This window comes from Bombus impatiens, unplaced genomic scaffold (assembly GCF_000188095.3).
Source record: "Bombus impatiens unplaced genomic scaffold, BIMP_2.2 scf_0166, whole genome shotgun sequence".
NCBI classification, from domain to species: domain Eukaryota; kingdom Metazoa; phylum Arthropoda; class Insecta; order Hymenoptera; family Apidae; genus Bombus; species Bombus impatiens.
The window spans coordinates 837,892-852,129 of NT_176585.1; the positions used below are offsets into that span (position 1 = coordinate 837,892).

At 37.9% G+C, this 14,238-nt stretch overlaps 1 protein-coding gene across 6 annotated transcripts in view; it reads right to left on the reverse strand.

The window, feature by feature from the left end:
- The window catches only part of LOC100748481 (5-hydroxytryptamine receptor), a 158,799-nt gene that overhangs the window by 91,206 nt on the left and 53,355 nt on the right, over window positions 1-14,238 (reverse strand). For 4 of the 6 annotated variants that reach the window (XM_024365993.2, XM_003487591.4, XM_024365992.2 and 1 more), the window contains one exon: window positions 1,932-2,032. The exons of the other annotated variants lie outside the window; for them this stretch is intronic. The gene's annotated coding sequence lies outside the window, so the exon portion shown is untranslated. The remainder of the gene's footprint in view (window positions 1-1,931; window positions 2,033-14,238) is intronic. 6 annotated transcript variants of the gene reach the window in all.

The following is a 14,238-nucleotide window of genomic DNA, read 5'->3' on the forward strand; positions in this document are numbered from 1 at the left end:
CGTCGACGACGACGACGACGCAAGTGTGGATGGCTTCGTGCACAATAAACGTTTGCGGGTTTCACGTTGAGAACTTAACCTTTAATGGGCTACTTAAGTGCGCACAGCTTCGTCTCCGCGCGCTGACAAGGATTATTGTTCGGCCGCGTTTGTCCGCGGGCTTTTGCAACCAGACACGGCCCTTGGATTAGCTTCTTCGTGCTCTCATAGCCGCCCCAACTTGATTAGAGTTCGCTCCGCTCAGGAATTATCTTTCACGGTTAGATCCTATGTAATCAGCTTCCTTGGAACATACCAGAGCCCTGGAACTTCCTTTATTTACCGAGGTTCGCTTCGACTCTCCTTTCGATGTTAAAGGGCTGTTTTGTCGTTGGATCGTTCAATGTGAACGCTGCTTAAGCTGGTTGCTTTCGGAAAACGAAATTTCAACGGCAGATGACGGCGCGCGTGACTGCTTGCTCGATATTCCTGGTCGCTGGGATTATTGACTCGTACTACTTGGTCCGCTGGATTTGGGATTAGATAACCGGCTAGGACGTACAATTTTCAGGTCATGCATGGACAATGATCACCGATACTTCTTGACGGTTTCGAGTAAAATATAGCAGCAAAATCTATCGACATATTAATCTCCTAACAGCGAAGATTTACTATCTGTTCTTCGTTTTTAGTAGCGTATAAAGTACATTTAGCGAAATACAGAAGAGAAAGTGAAAGAATGGAACATAGTAGGCATATGTTAAAGATACAATACGAAAAATAAAATGAAATTCTAAACTATTAAAAGAAGACACTAAGACGATAAAGAATCGACTTATGAATGAATGCTGGTCACATTAAAATTGAAGAAAAGATGTTGATTTACAATTTAGAGAAAGTATCGTCTTCCTTTGTCAAACTGAACAAACTATCTGACGTGATTGTCATGGGCTTACACAAATTGGATGTTCCTGCAAACTCATATGTCACGGATGTGAACACGTGAATGGGTTAAATCTTCGACTAATGGGTGTCGAGTTAAATTCTAGAAAAGTATCAACTTAAGAATTGAAGGGTTTGCAGCAATATTTACACTGCATTTACTAGAACAGGTTAGTGCAGACGTCACATTTGAAAATGTAAAAGTTTGTTAAAAATATTAGTTGTGTGAATTTAAATAGCAAATTCGAGCAGGTACTTAGATTTTAGCTGAATTTTATGGGTTCGTTTAAATTACTGGAAAGTGGGGCCACTTTGACGTTTATTCCTTAAAATTTAATTTTTTTAAATAAACCCTGTCGATGGTTTTTGTAATTAATGCACTCTTTCGTTCACATTCATACCACAAGTATGTTTATAAGGCTACCAGCAAGTCGAAATATTCAACGAGGAACGTTCATTCGAGTCATTTTCCGCGTTCCGCCGCGTCTACCTGAATAACTGACGCGAATACGACGTTATAGGATTCTTGTAAAATGCAACAGCGATGAAAAGGCCGCGTACCTCTGCTCCTGCTTTTGATTACGTTTCACTTGTCACGTTACTAAAACGATTTTTGCACCACGGCCGATGTAAATCTGACAACGAAAGAATAGAGAGAAGGCTCGATCTCGTTTGCTATTCCATTGTGCTTTTCCTCAGTTATTGCGACTAAATCACTGAGATCGCATATTGTTTTCTGTTCGCTTTCAGAACACAAAGATTGCTCGTTCCTCTATTGGGAGTACAATCGAAACCGATGCAATGAAACTGAAGAAAATTGTTCTTCTTATTTAAAACTCCGACAGCGCAATAAAATTACCAAGAATTAACAATTGGAATTCTTCGTCTTTAGGATTTCCCATATTTCTGGTATTGGGTTCAAGAATTCCTTATTTTGAGCCTTTTGCAGAAAATACTAACAATTGCATTAAGTATGATAAAAGTTGATGATCACAAGAAAGAAAACTTACTGGTCTTTGGCGTTACTCGGTGGCTGTTATTTTAATACGAGATAATCAGATCCAGATCCGCAAACTTTTCTGAGAGATCTAACTTCGCAGCGTTCCAACATCTGTAAAGCGATTAAGACATCTACAAAAACGTATTTCGGGTCCAAAAACCAAATAAACCGACAGGATTTATTCATTTAAAACATAGAACTTATCATAACCATATTCGATATTGCTATATTCTTCTCCTTACTAATAGATTAAATAATACAAGGGAAACACAATCTATTTTTTCCAGGTTTCACAGAGCAAAGAATTTCGTTTAAAATGTTCACAAATTCGTGGACGAATTCTTCCAAACAAATGGCATCGAATTACCGTCAACAAAGTTTAAAATGAAAAACAACGAAACCATGCTGGATGGTCCGTGTTTCAGCCAGTGATTTTATATTCGATGTAACTCCTCGCGATGGTACACGAACCGCGAGACCTAAATAGCGTGAACAAAAATACGCGCTCGTGGACCAGCGTTTCACAGCCTGTGGCTTTTTTAATCCATATTTTTTGCGATGCTCCGCCGGTTTGTTACACGCCGTCGACGGTACAGTAACGACAAACATGTGGCAAAATAGGTCTCTCGATTCATCTATTCGAGCTGATGCCACCAAATTACGGTTACGCCGAAAAGTTACGCCGAAAAAGACCGAGCCAACTGTTATCGCGGATTCGTACACGATCGAGTAGAGCGAGTAATTGAATTATTACAGACGAATACGAGACTTTTATCTGCGATTTATCCGATAACTAGTTGCCGACTGTACCGCGCCGCTAGCCATCGATTCAAATCGATAGAGTAATGAAGTGTGCATGCTCGAAAGGCGCAGTGTGGTGTTTTTAAGGCCACCGCGCCCGATTTGCATGGTGCATGAACATACGTGCGCCGTTTAAATTGCCGCGAGAAATCTTTCTGGTAATAAAATCCTGCAAGAAGGTTCGAACAGACTAAAAGTTAATCGAACGAAAAACTGTCGGATAGAGATTTGCATTGTGACACTGTTGCAAATCGAAATCCCCCAGTGGATATAAAATCTAATATTTTACACGATATATGGTAATCAAAGGCGCTCATTTCCAATTTTCCCGAGAATTTATTTTCTATGGGTAATAATAAGTTTAGAGGGATGAATTTTATTGAAGGAAGTCGTCGAAACGTATTATTCGTTCACGTTTCGAAACGTTGATACTCCCAGGAGAAATTATCCTACAATATAGATATTAGGACGCGGCAAGAGGATATTGGGGCTATGCAAATATGCAAGAAAACAGGAAACTAATATGATCAGAATGCAAACAGATAGTCAAGATGTTTGCGTGGTTGCCGTATGCATATTCTGTGTGTTGCTGTTCGATCACGCTGGAATGTTTCGTAGTATCAACGACTCGATCAACAAGCCAGCCAAACCCATCGTTCTTATGCGATCGATTAAAGAAACTAAAAAGTCTTGTTGCTATTCACGGCAGGATATTTTCCTGCAACTCCATCTCCGTATTTCGAAGAATTTCAATTCAAGATGATGTAATAAGAATAGAGAGAAAGTACACGAATACTATTCGGAATCTTTCACGAAGGAAATATTCTCCAAATTCTTATTATGTCTATACATCATCGGAAGAATAGAGACGTCTTACAGCAAATAAGTTGAACCATCTTTTGCAAATCACTGTTAAACGCTTTGACATGACGTAAGAGGATTTACTAAGAGATTCAAAGTTTACTTTCATAAAGAAAATCTCTAAACTTTTCTGTACATGCCATCAGGAATACTAGAAACGTTGAAACAAATTAGATTAGATACAGGCAATTAATTAAACCACTTTTCTCGACTCTCATTCGTTGCTAAATTATGCTTCAAGATGGCATAAGATGATCTCTAACAAGCTCAAAAGTTTAAATCCTAAAAATGCATCTATAACGAGAACCTTAAAATGCTTCTCTGCAAAATAAGACTGGAGTCATCTTACGTCAAATGAATTAAGCTACTTCTAAAATCTAATCTTATAAGAGGAAACCTTCGATTTCTTTTCTTTTTTCGAGTAGATCAAAAAAAAAAATATATAGTGATTTACGCGGAATAAATGAAACTACTTTTGCAAAGGTCGATCGCTGCTAAACGCTTCGACATACTTGCGGACGACGTAAGAGTGTTCGCTAACAAAATCTGAAGTGCGCCTTTCAGAGATTCAGCTTGAAATAGCCGATCAATTTCGTTGGTAACTAGGCGCCGCGTTCCGTGGCGTCGACCGAAGAGCATGAAAAACGCTGCTTACTTGGCAGGCCACGTTAGCCAACCCTTTCATCGGAGCCTCGTGTTCAACTTCGTGCTTCACCTCGGCAACTCGAGATGCCCGAACTCGCGACTTGCCAACTTTCCACTTGAAAGTCATCCCTTCGACGACACGACCTACTGTTCCACTCTTCCTCAAAACTAAACGAGGCAAAAGATGCAGTTGCCGCGTCGAATTCTTCTTCTTTGGAACGGGTCGCGAATTTTCACGCGTGTAGCTCGATATTCGCTAGTTTTAAAATAGCGAAACAGGAAGTAAAATGGCGTGTATAGCTAAGAATGTATGTATTAAAGATCGTGTGATTACAACGTTCGATAAGTACAATGCAAGACCATGCGATATTAATAGAAAAGCAATCTTGGTGTTCGTTCTATTAATGTGTAATGCGAGAATTTGCACAATTTTCTTAAAATATTTAATTAATAAGCAAACAGGCAAGTAACGTTTCAGAGGCTGCTCAAGAAAGAAAAACGTGCTATGAAATAAAAAGAGAATATTGATATATCGTTCTTCAGGTATACAGGAAGTTTCATAACATGTGACTTAACCCGACACTTAATGAGTGGACAGGGAATACAAGGACAGTGAGAAAGTTCATACAAACGCGTGTACCATTTGGCTTTGTTTCATCGTATCAAGTCATAATCAATTATTATTCATGGAAAATGCTCGAAATATCCACTTGCTCGCGATCATTCTTTCAGATCTACGTCGAATAACAGAGACAGACGCTAACCATTTCGGACACCCCCTATGCAGCTGAGGAATTATTGAAAGGAAATATTGAATCATTGCAAATTATTGAAACAAAAAGTGCCTATAACTTTGAAACACAAAAGTGCATTGAACTATTTCGAATAGGAAAAATTCTACGAAAATAAACTCTACGAAATGCCAAGAGCCTCGAAACCGCATCCTCGTTCTCCTTTCGCCAAAGGTAAAGAGAAAATCTAGTTCCTGGTAAGTGGTTAAGCGTTGACCAATTATGATGTTGATACTGAAGAATTATATTTGAAAATAACTACTGAAAATAACGATTATCTAATAATTATTATTTGCCTTAATAAAATAAAGGAATGGAATACATCAAACGAACGAATCCATTGACCAGGAACTTCTGAGTTTCGCGTCGAGTTCATTAAAGAAAGTGGTTAATCGGAATTTATGGTCTCTCGCCGGTATGTCGGTCGTATAATTTATGCGGTTGGCAAACATTCTGTGCTCGAAATTGCTTAATGAGGCTGCGATTAATCAAACGTCCGCGATACTGCAAGATGATCCACTGCCTTTCCAAATTCCACTGGAAATTCACTCGCAAGTGGAAATCCTTCGGTGAAACTTATTATTACGAATGGATTAGTTGTGTAGCAAATACATAAATTCTTGACTAGATTAATGATTTAGTCGTAACAGAAATAAGTCGTTCGTTTCTCGAGAATCGAATATTTATCCCATGCTTATGTATTTCGATTAAAACATTAATAAAAGCTATGGTTGGCCAGTTTGGCTTCTGGCTTGTTCAAATGCTATAATCGCTCGACATTTATCATAATTTGTCGTTGAATATAACAAACTATTATCGCGCGTTGTCTATAAATTTTCCATAATTTCTGTATGAAATTAATTCTCGCGACAATAAATAATACAGGAGATGTACGCGAGACTGAAAGGACGAGTTTATTGATCTAGACAATACAATTTCGTCCTATTTCCATCCTGTCCTCGTTGTTAATGTCTACTGAACAGAGAATTATGGTCAATTAACGCAAGGACTGGCCAAACTTAAATTTTTCCAAACTGCCTCGCCAGTAGTACAATACTCTCGGGTGAAATAAGCTCAGGAAATTCGAAATTACCCCGCAAAGTGGAACGAGCCTTTCTAACGCGCTCATTAATATACAGACCCGTACGTGCGAGTTATGCCATATAACTTCGATATTTATGTCGCTCCTCTATCCCAAAATGCATCCAACAGCCGTGTTTAACAGTCACGCCACGTAACTTTTTCGTTTCCCCGTGTTTCCTGCCTCTCACTTACACGTTCTTTTTTCTTTCTGCGTTGTTTCGTGCAAGGTTTACTTAAACTTCATTGCGTGTGCATAATGTTACGTTGTTAAAAAAAACCCTTTCGTGCCTTGTCGAGATCTAACAGGCAAAAAGCTGGTCATTTTTCTGAACGCCCAGGTGTATAACAGACTAAACGTCTCGAATATTTCATGCTTCTAACCGTGGCGTTTAAATCGTAAGAAGTTCTCCAGTGTCTGATCATGAAACATGTTTCTACTGCCAATGTATACCATGAAATTTAGTTTATTTTGATTTGCAAATGAATTTGATTCTAATGATAAGGGCAAGTTGGTTTCAATTTTTCTTCAAATTCTCTCGCGGTAAACCGCAGAGTATATCGCGCACGGAGAAACTCGCGGCGTTGCGCTTGAAGAAATCGATAACCGAGCTTGCATAATTGAGCGGGTTTCGCGAAGTCAACATGGCGCCCCTATGCAAACTCGATGATTGATTGATGTCTTGTAGATTTCACTTCGCTTCTCCCAGATTTCCATTGCATTCTTGAACATTTTCAACAATTAATCTGCAAATGTATTCTCTTCAAACGATCAGACTCTTGAAATACTCTTGTTCGGTATCTTCTAAACAATTAAAATAGCATTCCGGTTTTTTGAGCGCCGTAATCCTCGAAATCCCCGTGAATCCTGGAATTTCAAGCCTTAGGAAGATTCACGGAAAATTGGAAAAAAATCTTCGCTGGCCAGTTTCTAGTCGATCAGTTTTCCAGAATACGTAGCAGCCAAGTGCCATCGCATTCTTAACTTTCTTCCAATATAACAAAAACGTCTGGCGCGTCGAACAGTTCCAAGAAATCGAACGTATCAAAACGATAAGGTACTTTCGCCAGAGGATGCTTCAACTGGTGCTCCGCCAATCGTCCAGTTTCCTCCATCTGCCTCTCGAATGGATTTTTTCCCTGAAGAGATCCATATTCCTACAACAGTCACGAAAATGTCGCTCAAAAATGTATACCGTTGCCTCGAAAGCACTTTAGAATTTGTTCGATTTGTCGGTTCCAGATAGAAAGCCTCTTCCATCAAAAAATTATTTTCATCCATCTTTCTATTTATCGCTTATTATAAGCTGGCTGTTTATACTGTAGACTAATTTCTTGCTAGATATATGTTTGCAAGAAACGCCTTATAGTTTCTATATACATCTAGAAATTTAGAATTATTTATTTGCGATCATGACAACACGTGCAATATTTCTGATCGATATTGAAATACTTTCGTAAGTCAGCGTAGTTTCACACACTGCTCCATATCCTCGTCTACGATCGTTACAAAATTCTGTTCCATTTCGCGGTTCGTTTTACCAGCATTAAAGGATTATCATGTTGCTATCGGTTTATCCAAATTAGTTATGTATATAAACAAGCTGAAGCGGAGGGTGAGAAATCCTGGATATCCTGTCAGGATAAACAGACGTAATAATTCGACTTCAATAGAATGTAGACATGTATAGCGGAACATAGAGCCTATCGGACAAGCCGTATGAAATTCCATAGCTGGCTACCTGTTGCTCTGAGAAATTTCCAACTAAAGTATGTCGGTATGCGGCCTCGCCATCCTAATTAACCTATTTTCTAGTCTTTAAACGAGACAACGGGAAACAGACACGCGGTAAAGAATTCGTGGATAAAGTTTGTTCAGCAAACGTTGTCTGACAACAGAGAACCATAAGAATATTATCGGTATTACGGCGAGCAACACAGACAACGAAATCACAAATGTTATGAAACATACAACCGGGGAAAATGGAAAAATTCCTGCGCAGCTGAATCCATTGATCAAGAATATGGTTCCTCCGGAAGCTTTCGCGGTTTCATTCCGCCAGACGTGCCTAGAGGGACGCGAGAATTTTATGCAAGATCCTTCGAAAGCTACGATTCAACCGCTGCGTTGAAATTTGTCGAGGGGATTTCCCATTTTTCCATGAGAATTCGTGACGAACGAACAAACAGAAGCGAAAGGTTCTCGTAACGAGAAGTTCTCGACGAATTAACGCGTTGAACGGCGCAATTTTTGGAACAAAGGAAGAGAGAGTAACGCAAATTCTACGGGCGTTGAAATTTTGGTAAACGAGTCGCGAATCTTTTCAAAATTTTAACTTCTGATTGGAACAATTGTTAATTCCTCTATGAGTTAACGTAAACAATTTCATAAAATTTGATGGCAGTAACAGAATCGATGATTGACAGTTTACATTAACCCAGAAAAGAAACTTATGATCTTTATCGATAGCGACGTGAACAGGATGGAAGAGTTGTCATTTATGTATATCGAACGTCAAAACGATCCACACAGACAGAGGTCCCTTTATGACATCGTGTTACTTTTTATGTCAAATATCGGTCGTATATTTTTTTTTACGACTGCCTCATCTTGAAATTCTCATCGAACATCTACAGGCTTCTTCGCCAAGCGACTTTTACGCGTTTCACTTTATAATTCCTTGCAACTTACGGTATTTTAAAATTTTCGTTCCAGTCGGTCCCTCGATTTCGTTATTTACCATCGTTAAGTCAGTTTTGCGTTGTCTTAATATTTTAACAGCAAACTAATACAATATGTATCATCCCTCTTATGCCAAAATCGTGAACGAACTATATAAATTGAAGACATGAACGTTATAACATATACAGTATAAGACTATAATGATTATATTCTAAACCTAATCCATTACCTTCAGGATTATTCAATAACTTAACGTTCGATTACAAATTTCTATAATTCATAATTTATAATCTATCGAATCGCGTAATCGTGATATTGGCACAAGAGGGACGATATTATATTATTATATAGGAAATATATACGAGTGATAGTCAACGTAGGATTACAAAAGATCACGAAAAGGTTAATTCGTCGAAACAATAGCCAACACGACACATTTTACTTGGCGAGTTGGTAAAAAGAAACTCGCCACCTGTTGTGTCATAATTATTCCAACACCTTTGAGAATCGCGGCTTTAAATAACTTACGTGGCGTGATAGATAACATCGTTAGCCATGGCTCTCCTGAAATCAGTTCAACTTGTTGCGTGCTCGGCGTGCCCGCTTCTTTCGCGACTTCTCGCGCCATGGAATATAAAAGCAATTTTTCAAAACGAGTTACGAGACCAGCGCCAGAATATCTAACATTAGATACCGTGATATTTATGCGTCGAGACTTTAGTTTCCCAAGTAAATTTCAACTTTTACTAGTAAGAGAGGAGAGAGCCTCGTGAGTTTGAGTCTAGCAGAGACCGCCAAGTCTCGCGAAATATCGATCACGTGGCACAGCCAATCAGCTTTGCTTATCTTCCCCTTTTCCTTCCTTCGCAAACTACTTGTTATACATATGCACACTGTCATAAGTTTCTAAGTATATGGATACTTCGGTACTTGCATTCATAATAAATAAATGATAGCAATCAAATACGAAGTATCAAGTACCAAGATATAGTAATCAATGGGAAATTAATTATTAGAAGAAATACTATCTCATTGTAAAATCAACGGACAGAGGAATATAATTGAAAAATTGAATATGTTGTATCTCGTATTGTCAAAATTCTTCCTTTCAATTGAATTTTAGATATACGTATTTGACATCAAAGTACAATGTACTGTTACTTTGTATGAAAATCTCATTGCTTCAAATAGAAAAAAAATGATTGCTTTGTTGCGTGTCAACTTTTAAAAATAAATTTCATTCTGTCACAATGTTTTGTGAAAAAATAACGGATATAGTCAAACTCAGTCTATCTACAATTTCGTAACTAAATTACATTCTGTCAGGTACAAACAACCGCCCACATACTTTTTAGTAACAGCAGCGTACGTGTTGCAATATCGCGATCAAACAGTCAGTCCGATTATCGTGGAACGTAAATGAAAAATTTCACATCCGTCGAAGATGCGGGTCAAAGAGATTGCGTAATTTTTCTCCGGGCGTTTCTCCTACGAATCATAAACAGTTTTAAGCGAATTTTTGCCACTGCAACGCGAAAACACGGACCTCGAACGATTTTAATATAGCGTTACCGAGCAGCAACGTAGTCTCTGGTGATTCGAGACAGCCTTTGTCGTCCGTTGAAATGAAAAATTTCCTAAGGATGAAAAGGAAGGAATTCGCCACTCTACCCGCTCGAATTCTCTCCAAAATTAAACGTTAAGTTAATTGCGGTTCATTTGTTTCCCGGCTAAAGCAATTCTTAAGACACGCTGCATTTTGCCTTGCCGCAATCCAATCTTAATCCATTATTTAATTCAGACGCAGATTATCTAGCGTGAAATTAAAGTAATCTTCGTTTAATGTCCACAATTTGCCTAAGTTAAATTAAGATATTTTTTTTTTCAAATAATCTTCACGTTATCTTTTATTCGAAATAAAAATTCGTTTCATATGTTTCAATTATGATTTGAATTATTTCTAATCGTGAATTACTCTTTAGATACTCACACGATTTACTAAAATCATTTCGTTAAATCGTTTAGATTACTATCTCTAAGTTTTGTACAGCACACGTAATATATGCAGAAAATTATAAAATTTTTTTGACAAACATATCCAAAGTGAAAAAGTAATAAGAAGAACAATAGGATTAAATGGACGTGATATTCAATGTGAAAACAGTCTCAGACTTAAGCTTCGTCTTTAACGATGCTTCAACTTTGCCCTTTCTTTAGAAATCGCCCTTTCGATATCGTAAAAGCACGGGTTTACGATAAAGTGATCGCGGACAGAGAAGTTGAAAAATTTTCCTGGCATATAGAACGGAAATATTTTTATAAACCTGTCGATTTTCCCTTCGGTTCGACTACGTTTGTCCAATTTCCTCGTTCTATGGACGATTCCCTCGCGACCCACGCCTAAAAGACGCAAAACATCGGCTATCGATATCACTGAAATGTTCCCTTCGAAACGAGAGATCAATATCCAGCATCAGCACCGAACTCCACTTCCATCCTCGTCTAATAACAGCAAAAACTTTGCAATACCGAAAACAGAGTCGGCCCTGAATTGGCTGAAACTTTCTTAGGAGCAGACCGTTTCGTCATACGTCAACGTCTGAATCAGATTAGGGCGACGTGAGTGCGGTGGAAAAGCGTAAATTACGATTTGATTAAAAATCGTTTCGGCGACGAGAAAGTGCAAAGGAAAGAACAAATTGTTTGATAAAATTTTACAAACGTTTGTTCCTATTGGTATCGTGAATTGTTCATGAAATTGTAAATAGTTCTATATTTTTATTTTACTTTACGAAATAGCTACCCATCAATTTTCCTCGCTACTTATTATTTTTCATTCACGCAACAGGGGATTCGTTTGCAGATAAATGGATTCAATCGAGAAGATTACAGTTAATCGAGTATTAACTGTGTATAAAATATCGTTTTAATAGCGTTCAGATAAATGTAGTTTCACGATGGGATAAAATATAAAAAGATATTTTAATAATTTGATAAAGCAGCAGCAGTTGAGATGCAACGAATAAATTTTTTCATACGTCATGATAAAAAATAATCCGATTGCAACTCCGGCAAAGGTACAGTAAACCTCTTCTGTGAACTCGTCTTGTCTTGAGCGAAGTTTTGCAAAAATGAGTATGCCGCTTTTAAAAATTCATAAATTATTGACAATGTCAACGAAAATAGAGAGCAAAGGGCCCAGAGAAGTGGATTAGCAACCTGTTGGCTTAGAGTTCGATTCCACTTGGGGCTGCGAAATTATTCACCCCATCTAAAATTAATTCTTCGACTGGTACTCCGTGGGGATAATCTGTCGCCGAAAAAGTATTCTCGGGCGTTTTCGAAGCGTGGAAAATCGTATTTCCATTCGAACTCACTTCGGCATGAACGCAAATCGCGAAGTTTTGGGAATTTTCCAACGTTCTCCTACTCAACTGTGTAGACACAAGATAAGAAGATGAAGGGAAGGGGAACAGTTAAAAATGAAAAATTCGATTTCGAAACTTTCAAAGGATTAAAACAATCACACGAGTCCTAAACCCATTTCACTCGAACGGTAAGTGAGTTCCAAGTCAGAACACCATTAGAGAGATGGAAGAAAGCAACAAAGTAGCGGAACCGATTAAAAGGGGAAGATTCGATTTATTATTAACTTATTGTTAATTTAAAATTCCTTGAAAGAACAAAATACTACACTGTCTTCCATAATACTCGCCTTCTTAGAAATTCTACTCTCTTTCAACCTGAATCCCATTGAACTAGCTATATAATATAATTATCTTAAGCGCTTATATATAATTGCTAAACAATTTCGTAATTCCATTGACTTCTAAATCTTTAGGTTCGTTCATATTATCAGTCTGCAACGCGATTCGTAATCATTAATCGCCATTCGTATATTCCATCCTATTATTTTCCTGTTCACTTTTTCCCATTTTTATCTGTACCACTCGTTATCTCGTATTGTCATTTTTTATTCAAACTCCGCTTTTTCGAGGTGCTTTCAAAGTGCTCTGGAGTATTTTAAAGTAATACGTAACCACATATACGAAAAGAAGGTTTTGTTTCAGATAAATTACGAATAGATATTATTATTATCATCATTATTATTATTATTATTATTATGCTGTAGGGAATTCCAAACTTCATATAGTTGCGAATAGTTTGATATGCTATTTAGTAAAACTACTGAAATATAAGTAAACAGAATAGAACAAATCAAAGTAGGAGGTTCGACCTTAAGTCCTTCAAAGTAGAAGAAAAAAATTCGCAACACGTGTCTTCGGCCCTGGATGAATTGCGAGCTTGGTCAGACGGTTTTTTCAGAGAAGTGGAAGGGAGATAAGATGACATTGCAAATATCCTCCTATCTGAGAAGCAAAAACAGAGATAATTGGAGGTGGGAAATTCGACCAAAGTCTTTCTCGGTGGATAAAAACGGAGACATTCACCTGAACGAATTCGTAGCAAAAAAAGAAACAATTGAGGCAAAGGTACAAGAAAAGACGAGCCACGCGTAAGTTGGCCCGATGACGCGCAAGATAATGGCCTGTATCTGTGCGCGAATAGGTTCGCAGCAAAAAGGATCCTTTGAGCGGCTCCGACTTTCCATCGTATTCATCCCTGCGGATGGCAACGCAGACGTATAGAAGAAAGAGATCACGAAGAGAGGGAAGTAAAAGGAAAATAAAAAGTGTGCTCGCGCGTGAACAAGGGCCGTAAGGGTACGGACGTGTGAGCTTTAGAGGCAAAGTAAAATCCACATACGAGGTCCCGTCTTTCCACGATTTCTGAAATGTAAGTCTCGCGTGGAAATCGAAGAATCTACGAAACTCTCTGGGGACCTAACTGAATTCGAGTAGCGAAGTCGTTTTGGAATTTGAAAAGGACAACTCGAAATTGTACGAGTACGTGGAATCGTTGTCCCAAGAGGGCAAAGCTAACGATATTTTTTTGCAGTTATCACGGAGGAAACGAGCGCACGTTGTTAACGGCTGTGGTTGTAATATCGCGTTTTTAGCATTGCTGAAATTTGCAGTGGAAAAATTGCTGAAAAAATGGACTATGCAGATGTACGAAGATTTTTGTAATACAATTAAATTGAAATAAAAAATTATTCGTACTGATATTCGAATGAATTTTAATAAACGATAAAAACGCATAGTAATGGATTATATGTAACGAATAATAATGTATAACGATGAGTAATATTTTCGACAAATATTTGTTCTAAATAGATCGAATAATGCGCAAATCTGATTAAGAGTGCAGATGGCCTAGTTATTTTTCCGGGTGACCAAACCCGCGAATATATGATTCAGCAGCTACAAAATAATTTTTAGTACTCGACTACTAACATCTAAGGTAAAAGATTAAGCGTTCGTTTGGACAGCAACATTTTTCAAAAATAATCGGACGTAACAAGAAGTGGAAAAATAGATGGATTAAGACTTTGA